The sequence below is a fragment of the Anomaloglossus baeobatrachus genome, chromosome 1 (genome assembly GCF_048569485.1).
Source record: "Anomaloglossus baeobatrachus isolate aAnoBae1 chromosome 1, aAnoBae1.hap1, whole genome shotgun sequence".
Taxonomy (NCBI): Eukaryota; Metazoa; Chordata; class Amphibia; order Anura; family Aromobatidae; genus Anomaloglossus; species Anomaloglossus baeobatrachus.
Window position 1 is genome coordinate 453,814,945 of NC_134353.1, and position 22,210 is coordinate 453,837,154.

The following is a 22,210-nucleotide window of genomic DNA, read 5'->3' on the forward strand; positions in this document are numbered from 1 at the left end:
ACTTGCTCCAGTTTGTTGATGTCTTTTTTAAAATGTGGTGCCCAGAACTGGACACGGTATTCCAGATGAGGTCTGACCAAACAGGAGTAAAGGGGGATAATGACTTCACGTGATCTAGACTGTATGCTTCTGTTAATACATCCTAGAATGGTGTTTGCCTTTTTTGCTGCTGCGTCACACTGTTGACTCATGTTCAGTATGTGAACTATTAGTATACCTAAGTCTTTTTCACACATCCTTTTGGATAGCTCTATTCCTCCCATGCTGTATATGCTCTTTTCATTATTCTTGCCATGATGTATGACTTTGCATTTCTCCCTGTTAAAAACCATTCTATTAGTTACTGCCCATTGTTCCAGCTTGTTTAGATCTTGTTGAATCCGCTCTCTCTCTTCTAGTATTAGCTATTCCTCCTAACTTTGTGTAATCAGCAAATTTAATTAGTTTACCCTTAATACCTTCATCTAAATCATTGATAAAAATGTTGAACAAAATAGGGCCCAGGACAGAGCCCTGTGGTACCCCACTTGAAACAGTCTTCCAACTGGATGTGCAGCCATTTATGACCACTCTTTGACTCCGATCACTATGCTAGTTACAAATCCATCTAACAGTTGCCTTGTCCATTCCACACTTGGTCATTTTTTCAATAAGGATTGTATGAGATACTTTGTCAAATGCTTTACTGAAGTCAAGATATACTATATCTACTGCATTTCGCTGATCCACCCAGTCAGTGATTTTGTCATAGAAGGAAATTAAGTTAGTCTGACATGACTTATTAGTTACAAACCCATGCTGGCTCTGGTTAATCACTTCATTCTCATCCAGGTACTTGCATAAATGCTGTTTAATAATTTGTTCAAAGATCTTTCATGGTATGGAAGTCAGGCTCACAGGCCTGTAGTTCCCTGGGTCCACCTTCTTCCCCTTTTTGAAGATAGAGACAACATTTGCTCTTCTCCAGTCTTCTGGAACTTCTCTTGTTCTCCAAGAATTTTTAAAAATTATGAAGAGTGGTTCTAATATTTCCTCTGCTAACTCCTTCAGTACTCTGGGGTGTAATTCATCTGGACCTGGGGACTTGAATTCATTAATGTTAGCTAAGTATTCCCTCACTATCTCTTTGTTTATTGATGGCCTGTATTCTTCTAATCCTACAATAAAACGGTGAAGATCAGTTGATTTTACTTTTTAAGAGATAACAGATGCAAAATAACAATTTAAAAGTTCGGCCTTCTCAACATCATTTTTTACAACTTCCCCATTCTCATCTTGTAAAATTCTTATAACATCTTTGACTTTTCTTTTATTTTTGACATAACTCCAAAATCCATTTTTACTGCTTTTGACATTTCTTCCAAGCCTTATTTCATTATCAGCTTTGGCTAATCTGATGTGTGCCCTGCAGGTTTTGCAGACTGTGTTATATTCTTCTTTAGATACGCCTCCCTCTTTCCATTTAATAAACATTTCTTTCTTCCTTTTTAGCATCTGTTTAATTCTGTGTTCATCCAACCTGATTTCCTTAAATGTTTCTTATTCTTCCCTCTTTTAGGGATTGTTAACGATTGCGATTTGAGAATCTCATTTTTCAAGATGTCCCACCCTTCCTGGACATTTCAGCCCTTAAGGACATACTGCCATTGAATCCGTGCTATTCTCTTTTTGAGTCCCTTAAAATCTGCTTTTCTAAAATCCAGCCTTGAAGTCTGAGTTTTCACTGGTCTTCCTCCTCTAGTTATCCAAAACTCTATGATAGCATGGTCACTGCTTTCTAGGGTCCCAGCCACCCTTACCTCCTCAACCATTTCCTCCCTGTTTGTAAGGATTAGATTCAAGGTAGCAGATCCCCTTGTTTTCTCCTCTACCTTTTGGAAGATAAAAGTGATTTCCTATAGAGTTTTGTCTGTGAAATGGCCACAGTTTGAACGTGCTCCTATTGTATGTATACAGGTGGCTGCAATTGGAGCCCCAATTTTTTCTTTCTCTGCCCTAACTCACATTGATGTCACTGACATAATACTAGAGTAGGACCGTCCAAACTGGTTACACCTTGTTGTGGTGGGATTATTCGCTTTTCTATCAGCAGTGTTAACCAAGTACCCCATGTTATTTATGTGCCGCCCCTGCAGCGGATCGAACCGCTCGAATCCGGGGGTGACGATTACTCGTGGCTCGAGGGTCTCCGGACCCGGGGGCTAGGGGCCACGCTCAAATGGAAAAAGGGGTATTTACATGGGACAGATATAGTTCGTGATGCCACCCGTGGTGTACGGTAATTGGGAGTACCGCTGCTGCTGTTGGGAGTACCCGGGGTGATGGAGTGGGGAAGCAAGATGACATTACCCTCCACGGGTAGGGGAAGGCCCCGGGACTCTGGATGGTGCTATGGGTTGCAGGGGGAGCACAGCAATAAAACAGACGCTTTCAACAGGGTAAACCAAGTCTCTGACTGCCGCTGCCTCTTGAGGGGAGCTCATCCGGGTCCCGTCCCCTGCAGCACTGCCTGGTGGTCCGTGACCTGCCTCCTGGCACAAATTTAGAGTGTCCTTTGTGGCTTGTCAGCTTGGAGCTTTCAGGGCCCCGCTTCCCACTATGGCTTAATGAAGGAGCCTGCTCTCAGGGGCTCACGCTTGGAATTTCAGAAGGCCGTTTGTTTCGAAAGCCCTATCCCCCTCGTTAGGCTAATGCCCCCGATCTCTGAGCTTGGTGGGAACAGTCCATATAGGCCCTGTCCTCCACAGGTAATTGCCTGGTCGTCTGAAGCTTCTCCCCAACCTAGCGTCCGTCTACCCAGACGTGCCTTCAGTTCCAGACCGGTGATAGGACCAGGCTGCTGACTATCCTCCAAGACAGGTCCAAGGCACCTAGCCTCAATCCCCTGCAACCATGGGTCCGACTCCTCTAGGTCCAGACCACCATCTGTGACCTAGTCTGCTTCTTCCCTGGGAGCTACAACTCCCAGCTTCCTCAGAGCTTCTCACAGCTCGAGAGCTACCACTCGACTCACTTGACACCTCTCACCTCCTTGTCTGACCCCTAGCTGGGCGGCCCTATTCCTGCTTAAGCAGCCCACTGGTGTGCCTGACAGGTGTGGTGCAAGGTGTATCTAAGATTTGTGAATACGGATGGAGGCAGTACCGCAGGATGGAGACCCAGAAGCATGAGGGGTTGAATCCTGCACTAAGAGCGTGCAAAACCCTGTGACGACCTGAATAGTCCAGGGCGTCACATTTACATGTACTACAATTATTTACTCATTATAGTGTATATGCTCATTCTTTGTTTTTCTCTTGGGTTCAGCTGATTTATAGCCACAGACCACAAAGTTGAATGCTACATTTTTAATGAAACCAAACTGCAACAATCATTTGCGCTCCATTTACTAGAAGCTGTTTTAACTACAAATGGGGAACCAACATCATATTACTGCCTAAAGATTTGGAAGACATGTCATAAAAGCCCCTGTGGGTGTAGGGTCCAATATGTAGCGTCCCACAGGGCCTTTGGGTACTCGTCACCGGGCCAGTGGTTCCTTAGGGTAGCTGTGACTGGCCTGACCCGGTTCCGTGACCCAGTCAGCTACATGAAAAACAAACAAGTGTCCAGTAAAGATGGGGATGGAAGGAGGGCGACGGGCCCCTGGGAAGCATGTCACAGTTTGCAGCGGTGACTGGGATCTCTGTCTCCTCCGCTGCTGACCCTTGCTTTGACTAGTCCTCTCCCAGGGGCAGTACTGGATGGGGAATGGGGATGCTTCGCAGCGCCACCCATGGTATGCGGCCCAGAATTAGCCACCGCTGTAGTCTCTCTCCGGGGCAGGTGTGAGGTGCAGCCGGGTATCGCTCCCCACGGGCGGAGCAGGGAACCCTGGGAGGTTGGTAAGAACGGGGGCAGCAGTCCACGGGAGCACCGGAGTGCAGGGCGGCGGCAGTTACTCACAGAGTCACCACGTCCAGTCACTTTATTTACTGGCTCAGGTGGTATCGCACCCTGGGTGCTGGTCCTCACCATCAGAGACTCCGGTCGCTCCCGGGCAGGTCAGAGACTGCATCCGGTTTGGTAATCTATGGCATTTCTTCTCCATGCACAACTCTGTACTCTCCCCCGGTCTTGGCCTGTATGGGCGGCAGCCTGGGCCTCTCGTGGGTCAGACCTCTGTCCCATCTCCCAGGCTCCCTCTCTGCTGCAGTGCTCCGGCCACCCGAACTAGAGCTCTGTACCTCTATTCTGCTCAGTCCCATGCTTTGGCGACTGTTCTTTTAGTCCACGATTACAGGTGCTGGGTCCAGTCTCTCCAGCCCCGACTTGGTTGTGCTGTCTCTATGGTGTTACATCCAGACAGCTCTGTTTTGCCTCCCTGAGGGGCCTGGCAGCCCTCCCTCAGGGAGCTACACACTGTGTGTTTGCTCTGTCTTGTGTCCAAGCTGTTCTCCCTCACTAAAAGTGAAACTGCTTTGTTTCTACTCCTCACTGCCCATGCCCCCACCTTTGCAAGTCGCTATGGCAACCACTCTTGTCCTAATTAGTGGAGGGCACCTGGCGTCTTCCGGGAACTGTGCGTGTATAAACATTGTTAACCTTTTCCTAGTGACTGCTTCTCCCTGCTGTATGGTGGCATGAGGTGTGTGTAAACTTACTGGGCCAACCTCTCCCTGACCGAGAAGAATATAATGATATACCCTGTAGCAACCAGTCTCAGGGGTGCTACATTCCTCCAGAGCGAAACGCAGCACTCCGGGGCTGCAAGGAAACTTACACCACAAAATTTTCATATATAAACAATTAGTATGTCCACTTTTACCGGGACCAAGTAAAGGAAAGAAAGAAGCAGGATGGAAAAGAAGGAGGAGCAGGAGAAGAAAAGGAAGGAAAAAGAAACATTAGCATCAATCAAGCAACTTTGAAAACAAGTCCTTAACTATTCTGGAATGACAAGTCTTTCTGGCAGTGGGGCTCTCTCTCTCTCGTGCTCTTTCTGGGCTCCGCCCATGATGGCATGCCCCTTCTTCCTCCTGCGCCAAGACGGTCAATGGCAGGCAAACAGTTCTTGTACAGCACATAAAGCACACATTAAACTTCGGTTTGTACCACCAGATGGAAAGTTCGTTAAGGCATGCAGTACCTGTGGTTGCGGGCACGATCACCCTGCTCGTAGCGCCAATATGAAGCATCCCACATGTAGCCAATAGGGTCACGGAACCAGGTCAGACCAGTCACAGCTACCCCAAGGAACCACTGGCCTGGTGACGAGTACCCTAAGGCCCCGTGGGACGCTTCAATTAAGTTTGCCCATATTGTGCATTTAGGTCTCATTTGTGTCTATTAATAGGTACGTACATTACAAATCTTTCAGACTTACACCTGCAATAATAGAAAAGAGATCTAGTAGTTCTTATTCCCTGTGAAACAATGACTTAAGTGACTGGCAAGTGAATTAGTCCATTAGGTCCCTTAACAGGGGTTATAGAGAACCTAATAAAAATAATAGATTTCATTTATATTGTTCCTGATGCCCATTTCCAAGGATCTCAAGAAGCAGGTGCACTTTTCACACTTCGGGGACATGCATTAATGGTCGGTTTTATATATAAATTCCTTTTGGTGATCAACTTCACCCAAAAATTTGCAGTCAAACTTGGACACAGTGGGAATGTGTAATCAGAAAAGGACTTAATATCTAAATATAAGTTGTTAAGAAGAAAAAAATTGCAATGTTGCATGCTGCATTTTGCCATTGTATCCATTTAGGAATATTAGGCAACCCTTTCAAAAGTTTATGCTGCACACATATAGCATGTTTGCGGAGAGCAGGTGTAGCGCCCCTGAGGCTTCAGTCACCACAGGGTACTGCATCTCCTTTAAGATGTAGTACTCATCCCGGGTAAGGAGAGGTAATCTCTGGTGTTTCTCACATTCACACACCAAACACAGTTAGGTGCTTTCCCACTGGGGGGTGGCCTAGGGTAGATAAGAGAGGTGGCCATCACAAAGCATGGAACTTTCCGGGTCACTAGGACCTGGGGGACGGGCACCACTTTGGGAAAAGGGAAGGAGCATCTTCACACTTAGCCAGTCAACCCGGGCACAGCTTTGGGTGAGACACATACTGGGGACCTCGGTCCAATCTTCTTTTACCTTACACTTCTGGGAGCTCCATAGGACCCGCGGCTTGAAGCAGACAACTCAGCTCGGGTTCTCTACAGCTACACGGGATTCCAGTGTCTGCGGAGAGTGCAGGAAAAACCCGCAGCCCATTCCATATTCCACATACACCAGGACTGGAGGGACCCCGACCAGAAAGGACTCACAGTGGGAACACCGGCGGTGACCTTGAATTGCTCAGGATCGGCTGGGACCCATCACGGCGGTGACCGGCATCTCCCAGGTAAACCAGGACTGTGAGCAGAGAAACCTTGAACCCGCAGAGACTGTGTCCGCCTATCCTTGCCGGTGCTCCACGCTTTGGTGCCGCTCACCATCACTACTCCTCCCCTCATCATTCTCTCCGGGGCCTGCTCCACTAGTAGGGTGTAGCAACATCTTAGTTGCTACAACCATCCGGCCCGGAGGGCAGTGACAGCAGCGGCGGCTATTCCCTGGCGCGTACTGCAGGTGGCATCATGAGACAAACTTTCATCCCATCACTATCCCTCTTTTATTGTACACCTCGGGACCACAAAGCCGAGTAGGGCCACCCATGACATCCCAGACCCGACATCACCGGCCCGGCAATGAGTATATTTAACCCCTTGCCCCGTGGGTGCTACACAGGCTGTCAAAGGGCCAGGTAATGAGTCTGTCCACACTCACAGCACAGTGAGCGATAACTATTATAGCCAAATGCACTGCCTTGATAACTGGAAGCAGGTGAATGCAGGGGAAATTCAAGTTCATTTCCTCCCTGTAGCCACTGCTCCAGTAAGGCAACCTAATATGATTTAATGATATCTACCTGCAGATTACTCTATACCTGCAGATAATTAGCATTTTGGACATGTCAGATTACCTTTAGGCTATGTGCGCACTGGGAAATGGAATTTTCTTGAGAAAATTCCGCATGCTCTCAAAGATTACCGCACACGCGGTAAAAAAACGCGGGAAACTGCACCCGAAACCCGCATGCGGTTTGCCGCGGTTTGCTGCGGTTTTACCACGGTATTATTCGCGGTATTGCCGCGGTTTTGCCGCGTGCGGGTTGGGATGTGCTTTATTGCATTCAATGCAATAAAGCACATTGAAAAAAAAAAAAAAAAAAAGTCATTTAATTCTGAGATAGTAGATAGACAGAAGAATAGATAGAGGGATAGATAGACAGACAGAGGGATAGATAGATAGATTACAGATCGCTGCATTTCCCACGGTCGGCAGTGAGTTCACATTACCGGCCGTGGGAAATGACCGGTAAATACCTCTGCTGTCTGCTGCTTTCATTCAGCGCTGTGTCTGTGACAGTCGCGGCTGGATGGAAGCAGCGCAGGACCTGTGGATTACGCCGGAGCGGTGGATTACGCCGGAGCTTTGGTGCGGGAGGGGGTTAATAAAATGGTGAACGAGGCTTGTTTGTTTTATTTAAAATAAAGGATTTTTCGGTGTCTGTGTTTTTTTCACTTTACTTACGGGTTGATCATGTCAGCCGTCACATAGACGCTGCCATGATCAAGCCTGGAGTTAATGGCGGTGGTCCCCCACCATCATTAACCCCTTGTATTACCTTGCTGCCACTGCTACACGGTGGCAAGAAGAGCCGAGGACACGCCGGTATTGCCGCATAATGTATGCGACAGTGCCGGGGCAGCTGCGGCTGATATTCTCGGCTGCCGGAGGGGGAGTGAGGCGGGGGACATTAACCCTGCCCCTCTCCCTCCCCAGCCTGAGGATACCGGGCCGCCGCTGTGTGCTTACCTCGGCTGGAAGGTAAATATGCAGCGGAGCCCACGTTCTTTGTTTTCTATATTTCCGTTTTCTTTCTATGTGTGTTCTATGTGTCTGTGATGTCTATCTGTGTCTGTGATCTGTGTGTTTGTGTTTACTCTCTGCATGGCTTCCTCTTCCTGTAATGACATCACTTCCCTGCAAAACTGCAGACAGGCGATGTACATTACCGGAGGTAAACCGCGAAATACCGCAGGGAATAACGCAGGAAAACGCAGTGAACCGCACAGAATTTGCTGCCTGCGTTATTCCCTGCGGGATTTCACGATTAACATTGGAGTCAATGGAGTGAAATCCCGCAGCGATGTGCGGAAAAGAAGTGACATGCACTTGTTTTTGCTGCGGGATTCCCGCAGCAAAACATGCAGCTGCAAATTCCGCCTAGTGCGCACAGGATTTTTTTTCTTCATAGGATTTGCTGGTGATTCACTGCAGAGATGTTATGAACATTTTCTGCAGCGAAACATGCAGCAAATCCGCGGCAAAATCTGGTAAGTGCGCACAGGGCCTAAAGCTTAAAGTACATTCTGCACCTATATGATGGATTTACAATTCTAATCCATTCTAATTAGAAATATTTATATATATATATATACATATATATATATATATATACATATACATATATATATATATATACATATATATATATATATATATACATATACATATATATATATATATACATATATATATATATATATATACATATATATATATACATATACATATATATATATATATACACATATACATATACATATATACACATATACATATACATATATACACATATACATATACATATATACATATACATATACATATATACATATACATATATACATATACATATATATATATATATATATATATATATATATATATATATATATATATATATATGTGTATCTCTATCATATCATATCATTTTTTTTTTTTTTCCTAATTACTTAAGTCCATTTTTTCCAGCTGTGACTTTGAACCCTTAAATACGCTGGAGCTGTTTAGAGCAAACATATAAATTTTCATTCACTAAGAAATAGTGTACAAGATTAAATGTTTTTATTAAATACAATGATATAGAGACATATAAAAACAACAAAAAAAACAATACAATACTAGACAGTTTTAAGTTACATTTATCCAGCTTTAGTGTAGAATCTGTTCTATATCGCAGAGTTTTCATGATGCAACCACATGAAATTTTTGTGAAATAACTAGCCGAACGTCCTCCTGTTCAGGTAAAGCAACACACAATTAGGAATTGCACTGCACCAAGACTTTATAAAGAGTCAGTTTGGGTATGTACAGACGTATTATAGAGCCTCATGACAATGTATTAAAAAAGAAGAGTAGAAGGTTGAATATCTGAGTTGCTCACCACATGAGTCATTTGCTCTAGAACTGGTAGTAAGGTTAGAAGTTCTTTATCAGTTTGGTTTCCGGACCACTGTTTTACCGGAATTGTATTAGTAAGCTGACAAAAAAAAAAAAAATGAAGTAAGACATGGTAGATTCAATTGAGCCATGTTCCACAACCAGAAGACACAATGAACTTACATGAAAGGGCAGCGTATAAGTCAGTTTGGTCAGTGCAACAGTTTTAGCCAGATCCCTACTTAGAACATTCAAGTCCTTTACATAATGACCCGATACACAAATGCAATTTTTCTGGTAGAGACGATGCCTGCAGAATTAGAAAACATTTTGAAAAGTACAATGTACTGTACATATTACGGTCAATCAGTATTTAGCAAATTAAGTATATAAAGCAGAGTTCACATTAGGTCCAAAGTCATACAGATAGGGACTTTAGATTGTGAGTCCCAATGGGGACAGTGTTCCTGATGTATGTAAAGGGCTGCGGAATATGTTAGCGCTATATAAAAATAAAAAGATTTGATTTTTTTTTTTATTTAGGTTTCTGCCACAGTTTGCGTCTCTGTCGAGGTCTCAGTCTAAAGCCCTGAAAAACAATGCCATTCACTATAATGAAACAGTCACTTTGAATTCCATCTGGCCTATGTGTCTGTTTTTAGGTGGGTTTGTGCCTAAAAATACAATGCAGCAAAGGCATTTTGAATGGCTCTGTCTGTAGGTGAATGTACACAGACAAGACATCAGTTGTATGAGGTTTGGAAAACTAATGCTTTCATCAGATTATTAAAAGTAAAAGGTATTGCATACAAATTGCAGTGTTGTGGTATTAATTACCAGTATATCATAATAATAATAATAATAATAATAATAATGATAAATGCCACATCTAAAATACATTGTAATAGTACTTTACATTATATCACAAAAGTGAATGCACCCTTTACATTTTTGTAAATCCTTTCTTACATCTTTTCATGGGATATGACACTTTGATACAATGTCAAATAGTACAGTTTGTATAACAATGTAAATTTGGTGTGCCCTCTAAACTCTGCAAACAGTCATTAATTTCTTAACTGCTGGCAACAAAAGAGTACACCCCCAAGTAAAAATAGCTAGATTGTGCTCAAAGTGTCAATCATTTGTGTAGCCTTCATCATTTTCAAGCATGGAGTTCACTAGAGCTTCACAGGGGCCCCTGGACTCTTCTTCCACTCTTCCATTACTACGTTATGGAGCTGGTGGATGATAAGGCCGCTTTACACGCAGCGACATCGCTAAAGCGATGTTGTTGGAGTCACGGAATTCGTGACGCAAATCCGGCCTCTTTAGCGATGTCGTTGCGTGTGACACTTACGTGCGATCAAAAAAGTTCGCAAAATCGTACAAAATCATTTATCTTTGACATGCTTCCCTATTCCCAAATATCGTTGCAGCTGCAGGTACGATGTTGTTCGTCGTTCCTGAGGCAGCACACATCGCTATGTGTGACACCGCAGGAACGAGGAACCTCACCTTACCTGCGGCAATGAGGAAGGAAGGAGGTGGGCGGGATGTTACATCCCGCTCATCTCCGCCCCTCCGCTTCTATTGGGCAGCTAGTTAGTGATGTCGCTGTGACGCCGAATGAAAGACCCCCTTAGAAAGGAGGCGGTTCGCCGGTCACAGCGACATTGCTAGGCAGGTAAGTAGTGTGATGGGTCCGAGCGATTTTGTGCGCCACAGGCAGTGATTTGCCCGTGACGCACAAACGATGGGGGTGGGTACGCACGCTAGCGATCTCGCTAGCGAGATTGCAGCGTGTAAAGCAGCCTTTAGAGACCTTGTGCTCCTCTACATTCCATTTGAGGATGCCCCCCAGATGCTCAATAGGGTTTAGGTCTGGAGCTATGCTTGTGTGACGCCCTGTCCTATCAGGTTGTCACAGGGTACTGTGCAATCTGCCCTTCTGCACAGTATCCAATCCTACTTGGTTACGGATCCTGGTCCTTTGGTGCTACTAAGATCAGAGCCAGTGAAAACCCTAGGAACACTTTACACCATACCCACCAGACACATATGGCCGCCCACTTGGGGGGTTGGTAGGGGAAAGTGAAAAAGTGAAAGAGGAGTGTTGTTTTGGAGGTGAAAGAGAGGCGGTCAGGAGCAGGGCTCCTTGAAGCTACTAGGTGGCAGATGTTGGTCTGGGCCTGGTACGAGCTGAAACCCCGGTCGCAGGGGATGGTGTCAAGGGCGCTGACTTGCCGAGGAGGGCAACCGGCGGCCTTGAGCCATCTCCGGGCAGGGGCCAGGGCATGACGGGGTACGCGGACCCTAGGCCGGGAAGTAGCTTCAAGCGTCCTGGTAATTTACTCGACGGGGGTGAAGTCTTCAAGATTCATCCCTCACCCGCTCCAAAATCAGGGTACTAGCTCAACGAGGGGATAGGACTTTTCCCAAAGCACAGTCCACCAAATCCCAAGCGTGAACCCTGAGAGCAAGCTCACTCAGTTAGCCATTCGGGTGAGCGGGACACGATTAGTTCCAGACTATAGGGTCCAACAAGTGAGAAGGTGCCACGGAAAAGCCACAGGCTAGCAAGCAACCAAGGGCACGGATCCAAGCATGCTCCCTCCTTGCTGTAGCGGTGCTCAGAACTCTGGTTTACAAGCTGTCGGTGTCAGTATTCTTGAACTGAGTGAGCACGCAGAAACCCCTTTCCTCTTCCCAACGGCACCCCTTCACTACCACCACCTGGCCCCGGGGCGCAATCCCCTACCCTACCCCCAGCCATACCACCACCACCAGGCTCCCCAACAGTAGCGGTGGTACTCCATATTACCACGCACCGTGGGTGGCGTCACGAACTTCTAACTCCCCTGTACATACTCCCCTTTTCTAACTCTAGTGTCTGCACGAACCCCCGGGTCCAGAGACCCCTCGAGCCACCGCGGTTCCGGATCCAAGTGGCTCGGCCGCTGACACGGGGGCGGTACACTTGATCAGTCCAGCACCATGAACCCAAAGTTTCTTTTACAAGAGAGTTTCCGTTTTGGAGGTGTGTGTGTTGAGGTCATTATGTTTCCAAAGGGAGGGGATCATACTCTGGTATAGTATGTTACAGTAGATGTTGCAATTCTTGGTTTCTTCAATGAACTGTAACTCCACATACCTGGCATTACTCATGCAGCCCCAAACCATGACACTCCCACCATCATAATTCACTGTAGGCAAGAAAAACATGTCTTTGTCCTCTCACTTGCTTGTCGCCACACACGCCAGACACCATCTGAACCAAATAAGTTTATTTTGGTCTCATCAAACCACAGGACATTGTTCCAGTAATCCATTTCCTTAGTCTGCTTGTCTTCAGCAAATGGTTTGTGGGCTTTCACATGCATCACCTTTAGAAGAGGCTTCCATCTGAGATGACAGCCATGCAGACCACTTTGATGCAGTGTGCGATGTATGGTCTGAGAACTGACGAGCTGACCACCCACCTCTTTAACCATTGCAGCAATGTTGGCAACACTTCTACATCTATTTTGAAAAGGCAACTTCTGGATAGGACGCTGAGCACATGCACTCAACTTCTGTGGTCAATGATTGTGAGGCCTGTTCTGAGTGGAAGCTGTCTTGTTAAACCGCTGTATGGTCTTGGCAACCGTGGTACTGTAGCAATGGCAGAAAGACCACTGTTGTGCAGAGTTCACTTACGGGACACAAGACAAGGTGGCAGAAACAAGGATACAGCTTTATTTACAGGTAGATTAGCGTTTATGCAAGTGAACAGGACTGAGTAATTTGGTAACAGTTCAGCTTTAACATTCTGCAGAATCTAGCTGAGGCTCCTAACTATACGTCATCTATTACAAATATCAATTCAACAATACAGCCAGGCAAGCACAAGTATTCACAACTCCACTACACTAACCTAGCTGGCCTCTGCTACTTGGGCCATGCAACCAACACGCTGTAACTACTGAAGCCAATGCTATACCCTATTAAGTGAGCACAGTAGTAAAGACTCACGGTACAGTCAACGGGGAGCAAAGTCCACTCCTGGTAGCTCTGTCATGTGATGCTCATTGGTGCGCACTTCTCTCTGTAGGACAGGGGAGAATTCTTCTAGTGTACAGTGCCTACAAGTAGTATTCAACCCCCTGCAGATTTAGCAGGTTTACACATTCGGAATTAACTTGGCATTGTGACATTTGGACTGTAGATCAGCCTGGAAGTGTGAAATGCACTGCAGCAAAAAAGAATGTTATTTATTTTTTTAAATTGTGAAACGTTTATTCAGAGGGTCATTTATTATTCAACCCCTCAAACCACAAGAATTCTGTTTGGTTCCCCTAAAGTATTAAGAAGTATGTCAGGCACAAAGAACAATGAGCGTCACATGTTTGGATTAATTATCTCTTTGTCCAGCCTTTTCTGACTAATTAAGACCCCCCCCAAACTTTTGAACAGCACTCATACTTGGTCAACATGGGAAAGACAAAGGAGCATTCCAAGGCCATCAGAGACAAGATCGTGGAGGGTCACAAGGCTGGCAAGGGGTACAAAACCCTTTCCAAGGAGTTGGGCCTACCTGTCTCCACTGTTGGGAGCATCATCCTGAAGTGGAAGGCTTATGGAACTACTGTTAGCCTTCCACGGCCTGGACAGCCTTTGAAAGTTTCCACCCGTGCCGAGGCCAGGCTTGTCCAAAGAGTCAAGGCTAACCCAAGGACAACAAGGAAGGAGCTCCGGGAAGATCTCATGGCAGTGGGGACATTGGTTTCAGTCAATACCATAAGTAACGTTCTCCACCGCAATGGTCTACGTTCCAGACGAGCCCGTAAGGTACCTTTACTTTCAAAGCATCATGTTAAGGCTCGTCTACAGTTTGCTCATGATCACTTGGAGGACTCTGAGACAGACTGGTTCAAGGTTCTCTGGTCTGATGAGACCAAGATCGAGATCTTTGGTGCCAACCACACATGTGACGTTTGGAGACTGGATGGCACTGCATACGACCCCAAGAATACCATCCCTACAGTCAAGCATGGTGGTGGCAGCATCATGCTGTGGGGCTGTTTCTCAGCCAAGGGGCCTGGCCATCTGGTCCGCATCCATGGGAAGATGGATAGCATGGCCTACCTGGAGATTTTGGCCAAGAACCTCCGCTCCTCCATCAAGGATCTTAAGATGGGTCGTCATTTCATCTTCCAACAAGACAACAACCCAAAGCACACAGCCAAGAAAACCAAGGCCTGGTTCAATAGGGAAAAAATCAAGGTGTTGCAGTGGCCTAGTCAGTCTCCTGACCTTAACCCAATTGAAAACTTGTGGAAGGAGCTCAAGATTAAAGTCCACATGAGACACCCAAAGAATCAAGATAACTTGGAGAAGATCTGCATGGAGGCGTGGGCCAAGATAACTCCAGAGACCTGTGCCGGCCTGATCAGGTCTTATAAAAGACGATTATTAGCTGTAATTGCAAACAAGGGTTATTCCACAAAATATTAAACCTAGGGGTTGAATAATAATTGACCCACACTTTTATGTTGAAAATTTATTAAAATTTAACTGAGCAACATAACTTGTTGGTTTGTAAGATTTATGCATCTGTTAATAAATTCTGCTCTTGTTTGAAGTTTGCAGGCTCTAACTTATTTGCATCTTATCAAACCTGCTAAATCTGCAGGGGGTTGAATACTACTTGTAGGCACTGTATCCTCTGTGTGACATCTATGCTTGAATTTCGATTGGCCAACCTAGGAATACCACAGTCCGGTACTTGCTCGTTGATGAACAGGGCTCTCTCACAGTCCGGCTTGCCGTAGCTCTCACAACTGGCACTGTACACTGTTCTTGGGTAGGATACAGGCAGCATCTCGCTCTCTTTTTCTCTCTCTCTCTAGGGTGATCCAGATTTCACCTGTTCCCGCCCATACTCCTCTCCCACTCTTTTGCTCTTTCACACACTTTTTAGTCTGGGCTAGTCCAAATCTGCAATCCAGAGAGGCGAGCACCGGCTGACCTAACCAGTCTATAAACAGAAAACAAGGGTTCACTGACTCTTACAGTCATAGCACTCTTAGCCATTTTTGTAGGAGCAATTCTCCTACATACCTCCCACTTAAGAATGGTCATCCTTGACCATAATGGTTACATGCATACTAACAATTAACAAATGTCTATTTATTCAAGTTTATAAGGCTTACATCAGGTATCTACAATGAAAAGTATCAAAGTCTCTCGTTGTCTCTCTCGGTCCCGCAGTATAGCAAGGGAGCACTTAATATGTTCATAACACCTAAATAAGAGGAGGAAAATAACATTAGCAATACAGACAAGGCACACTCTTCAACATATATGACTGGTGGAACCCCTACTGTAGCCCTCTGGGATCTCTGGAGATCCCGGCTCTCTGGAAAGACCTGGCTGTCTTCCACCGTAATATCTGCCACCGGGGTTTCAGGAGCCTAGTGCACCTCCATGAGGTAGTAATAGCTTGGCCATGGAATCACTACTGCCCATGGTCTGAGGGCCACCCACTGTGTCAGAAACAGTTCACTAGTATTTGTGACCATCGAACCTCTGTGCCATGGACTCGGGCAGCAGGACAGGGACATGCTGTTAGAGCTGGAAGTGTAGGGGGGTAAGGTTTAAGCCCACCCCTACAGACGAATCCGGCACACGGAAGGTCTATGTATAGTGTGTTCCTGTATGTAAACTGTAAAATGTAAGAGTAATGTATAATGTGCATGTAAATTGTATAAAAAGCCACCAGGTGGCAGTGTTGTAGCACAGCTGTCCTGGCACCTGAATGGGCAGGGAGAGAGAAATGGGAGGAGAGTAGGTTAGATAAAAGGGAGAGACAGGAAGTAGGAGTATGAGGAGAGCTTTTCGGACTGAAAACATGTAGAAAGGATGTCCCTGGACCCTAAAGGTCACCCCTTTGGCTATATCGCGTGGATTCTGGAATGGAGTGTGGAACCACGTTGCCCATGGAGAGGGGTTTAGCCACGGTGCCTGCTGGCCTTAACAGAAGAAGACCCTCACCCCCTGGATAAGGTCAGTGCGCCCCCTGGAGAGTGAGGAGGGTATGGCTGGATGGCTTGTCACCTAGGGAAGACCTCTGCAGTGAAGCAGACCCTGGGTGCCTGTAAAGAGGAGTGAGGGAAAGGAAGGGCCCTAGACTGAATACGGAGTGCCCTGGTGTCAGAGGACCGATGACTGCAATAGTGTCAAGTGGTGAGGAAAAGGTACCATAGACATGTAGAGAGGACATGTCCCTGATGACAGATCCTGACTGAAAGAGTCACCTTCGCGGCTATAGCACGCGGAATCTTGGAAGATGGTGAATTAGTGTTCCCCACAGAGAGGGGTTTAGCCTGTAGTCTGAAGTCGGGGCCTGCTGGTGGTGACAGAAAGAGACCCTCACTCACGGATAAGGTTAGTGCGCCCCCTATATGTGAGGGTACGTCTGGATGGCCGGACACAAAGGCCAAGATTTGTCAAGATGAAGATGAGTGAGGGGAAGAAATGGCTAATGGGCTAATATGAAATACGGTGCCCGAGGACCGACTGTTGCAGCTGTAATGTGTGTGTAGAAGAGATCCCTTTAAAAAGGCCGGTACCAGCGAGATGTGGACCAAGGCCTGTAATCAGATACCAGGAATAAAGTTGGATGCTTGTTCAAGAAGAAACCTTGTGTGAAATTTATTGCCTGAAGAGTCAGAATGAATGTGCAACACCTGAACACCGTGGTGGAGTCTGTCCTGTGTGAGGTGCGGTGACAGGGAGGTGAGGGGTTGTTCCCCTGCTGCCACGATTGCCTGCCCTGTGCCCTCCACCTCTCAGAGAAGGACTTTGGAAGGGCATGACATCACCATGTTTCAGTGTAGGACTCTGGGGTCAGCTGTCCCATCTTCAATCGGTGCTTTATGCATCGGACCATCAGCATACACTCATTCAATCACTTTGTAAGGCCGTACTTCCCATCTCTCACTCAGTTTGCCCTTAGGGCATTTCTCTCAGGCTAGGCTTGAAGTGGTATTTCTTGAAGTGAGCCGTGGCCAGTGTGTTATCTCTTCTGCAGCTGCTGACCAGCTAACCGCTGGATGGTCCGCAATAGTTGGCGATGCTCTTTCACTTTAGCTCAGTTTTAGGGTGTAGGCAATCTTCTTATAAGCTAGGCTACCTTTAAGTAGAACGACAATTCTGCCATGATGAACTTCCTGGGACCAGTATGAGAGAGTGCGTGAACGATAACACCAAATTTAACATACCTGCTCCCTATTCACACCTGAGACCTTGTACCACTAATGAGTCACATTACACCGAAGAAGGAAAATGGTTAATGTTATACAAGCTGAACACTGACTACATTGTATCAAAGAGTCATATCTTCAGTGTGGCTCCATGAAAAGATATAAAATATTTACAAACATGTGAGTGATGTATTCACTTTTGAGATATACTGTATATTATATATATATATATTAAACCTTTTACATCAAATACAGTTTATAACACCTGATTAGCGTTTTCTGCGGGTCTAGTATTTCTAAAATCTTTTCAGCATATTCTTTCTTTGCTGTGGTAAAGACAAATATCTGCGTGACAAAAAAAAAAAAAATAAACAACTTATCAGGACAAAGATATACCTATATAATATTTTCCCATTGTATGATTAGAGCAAAGATTAGGCTTTTTTAAGGGGAAGGAGGGGGCACTGCAGCTTCTCTCTACTCCAGAAAAATGACTTTATAGGGTTCTACCATTAAGCAAGTTCAATTTATTGGACGGCCAGGTATCGTGCCGAAAATAAGAATGTCAAATTGTAGTTAATTAAAAACAGACTTCATTCAGCACGGTCTAATCGAATATTACTTTCATTTTTACCTCCTAAATGTGTCATAGGTGTGAACTTCTTAATTACATAGATAAAACATTGTACTTTGTACTTTTCTGAATCCTTTTTTTGTCTTGCTTTAAAAAATGTATAGTTTTTTTTCTGTAGCATATAAAGTTTCCATGGAGCAGCATCATAATTATAAGGTATAGGAAATATACTGTCGACATTAAGAAAACAGTAATCTACATATCAGAAAAAAATGCTTCACCTTAGAAAACAGATTTTATTGAACCAATATAATTTCACATGCAAAATGGAAACCAAAATATGATCAGAAATTAAAAGTGCTTGACATTAGACGGTTGTAAATGCAATTTTTCAGGTTGTCCCAATATAACATCCAAAAGTAATCTACCAACATTGAGTCATTCCAAAAACCTTGGCAGTGGTGTTCCATTGCTTAAATGTCCTGGTGAAACCACTCGCCTTGTTCATCACTTACATCCCCAAGATTTTGAGGGAAGAAATGTTAATGCAAAAAGTGCATTTTCCAAGACATGCGACATCCAAGACACGGGTATGCATTTAGCAGTTCCTCAACACCAACATGTTCTGGAGATTTAGTTTTTCCTAACAAGTTTTCACAGATCCACTTGAAGATTTTCCAAGATCTCAATTCCTTATCATTTAGAGTTCCTTCAAACACATCAACTCTCAAACTCCATGAACTGAGGACCAACAAATACCCCTTCCTTCAAATTTGCTGGTGAAATGCTGGAGAATTTGTTAAATGTACTGGAACCCTTGTGAATTTGTCTTTGCCATGGCTTTCATAAAGTTTTTAATCAATCCCAACTTTATTTGTAGTGGAGGAGGAAAGATTTTTGTTGGATCAACTAAAGGATTATGCTGAACAATGTCTCTACCTGGGATGTTTCTCTGGCCCCAATCATGATTAACATAATGCTCTACTGTCCCATAAACACAAGAAGCAACAATATTTTGTGAAACCTCCTTGCATTCCCATTAGCGACTAATCGCTTTCAAATCTCCACAGATATTCCATTGATGATGCTTATGTTGTATAGCATCCAAAACAACTGACAGATTTTCATAACTTTCCTTTAGATAACATGAGTGAGCAATAGGGATTGATGGTTTCATATTTCCATTGTGAAGCAACACTGCTTTCAAAGTCCTCTGGGATGAGTCAATAAACAATCACCAATCTGCAACAAAATACTCTTGATTCAGTTCTTCAAAGAGGCCTTTCACATTGTTACAGTACATGGTTGGTCCATCAACTGTGAAAAATTGTGTGTTAAAGTGTTACTTCTGTTTCGGTAATAACACACTTTAACATCATCATGAAGAAGATTATTCTGTTTCAACCTAGATGCAAGAAGTTCAGCTTTATCTTTTGGCAATGAAAGGTCTTTGATGAGATCATTTAACTCATGTTGAGTAAAGTATTCTGGCTGCTCGGCTGCTCCATCAAATACATACTCATCTTGACTTGAGGTCTCCATGTCTTTGCTAGTATCTTCAACTTTACTTACAGCAAAGATGGGCTGCAGTGTGTACATCGCCCAGGCCAAAAACTTTGCTGTAAGTAATACTTAATTTTTGGAGGATATTTATTCCACTTTTTGTTGCTATTTTTATATTTAGTGAAGGGACCTACAAGCATGAGGTTCCCATGACAAGGGTTGTAGGCTTCCGTTTTATGGTAATAAATACCAACTAAAACCTCATATTATTGTGTACAGGATACAGCCAGGCCCCTTTCTGTTAGGCCTTGCATATTATAGTTTCTGTCCCTGTATGGTACACAGATGGGGTATGGCTTGGCAGCCCGCCTGATCTAATAGTATGGGCGTCACCTAATAGGCTGCGGGTTTGTGACTGTGCATCTGCATGTGTGAACAGCGCTCTATGCAAGCCATCAGTGTGAAGTTTTATCATCCAGCAATCGCACCCTCCATTCTTTGGAAGTGTGTGTGTGATTTGCTCCTCCTGCACCTGTGATGCCTCCACTTAGTGGGGGCTTAGCTGTATCCTGCTAGAGTTTTAGTTTTTGGCCTGGGCAATGTACACACTGCAGCCCATCTTTGCTGTAAGTAATACTTAATTTTTGGAAGATATTTATTCCTCTTTTTGTTGCTATTTTTATATTACGGTATCTTCAGCTACATAGTCTTCATATTCTACTTCATTTTCATACAATCCAGACAACGGTGGTACAGGAACTGGCAAAGTACCATCATGTGGAACTGGCCTAATTGCAGATTCAGGTTCAGGGCAATTACTCATAGTTTGTTCTTTGTAGAAAAGCCCTTCAGGTTGACAAAAGAAAAGTAGCAATCATCACTATAATTTTTGGGTTCTCTCCAAATCATGGGAACAGCAAATAGCATAACCCCTTTCCTCATATTAAACCAGTCACGAAGACCATTTGAACAACTTGAGCATATCACATAAGGTACCCAGCATACATTGAAAATGCAGAAATAACATAACAAAAATACTTCTATCTCAAAAATCAATTGGGCAGAATTCTGCCTGTACAAATGTTGCTATAAAAGTGTTGATAAAGATGGCGAAATACAGCTCACCTCATATATTTTGCAGAGTGTTTTCAAGAATTCGCTGACATGAGGTCTCAGATTTAGATACACCTAAAATGTGAGATAAAAAAAAATATAGAATATAGTAATGCTGAAAATAATATTTTAATAGTAAAGTAAAAGATTTAAAGTGTAACCGATGGCTTAATTTTTATTTCATAACTGGATATACCACGTGAAAAGAAGAAACTTAGAAGCAGATTCTCTGTTATATTGTCTGCTTGGGCAGATTATTCTTTCTCAATATTTTCAATTCATGGTATTCAGTAAAGACAGATTGTTGTTACATTACTGAGCTAGGATCTGACAGTTCCTACTGATAAAATTCAATGTAGAGGGTGGGAAGGAGAATAAGGCGCTCCTAATCAGTATATGACAGCAATATCTAAAGTATTGAACCCCCTGCCTCTGATGAGTCCTCTTCTGTCTCTGCACATGTAGGCTGCTCTGATCAGTCAACATGTGCTATAACAGCTGCTTGTGGCTGTGAACCAGTTAAATCCCACTGTCCATTTCTGACAGCAGGATTTAACACCCGCCGGTGGAGGGAGGAGTGCGCTTCCTTCCCTTCTCCAATCAGTGGCCACGTGATGTGATTGCGGTGCATCAATGGGTTGTGGTTGTCATGACAGCCAGGGGTCAGATGATGACCGCTGTGTCTGTCATTATGATACTCCGGTGAATGCCAGCTCGCATAGGAGATCATGATTTCTGCTATACAGAGCAGTGCTAGTGCAATTTGCCAAACTGTCCTACCTTGTAATAGGTATCCTGAAAGGGCGTAAGAAATGTGAACTGTGCATCAGGTTGTGGAATAAGTGAACTTTCAACCAGGACTTCTTCCTATAGTAAACAGTGAATATAATCGTTAAAAAAACAAAAGCTGACACACAATGTCTATAGTTGTACCAAAGCAATACAGTATGTGGGGCATGTCAGTGGAGCTACACTGAATGCACCCTGACTGCTGAGCCCCGTATATAAAGGGTTAAATCCATCTCCCATGCCCGAATCCGTCCCCCCTTGTGTTTGTCCAATCCCACTGTTTTTCCCTCCTACTGTTTCTTCCTATATAATCCCCCTACTTCCTGGTTTCTGTCTCTCCTCAGCCTGAGACCCGGACGCTGCTGTGCTGCTGGATATTTGGACACACTTGCGCTGCTGGTGAGAGATGGCCGACAATTTGGCTGCTGCCATAAGGGACAGAATCAGGGGGGATGGTGACGCCTGGCTTACCACTCTCTTAGATGTGCCAGGTCCCGTCCCTCCTGATGCTCAGGCGGCGATTCCCGGCGGTAGGCGGTCCGCTCGGCGTACCCGTCCGCCGGAGCGCCTGAGTCCTTCACCAATAATGTCGCGGGGCGTGCGCACTTCTCGTGCGCGCGCCTCGCGACTAGCCCCCCAAAACCCACCTCGGTCGGTAGCTGGGAAG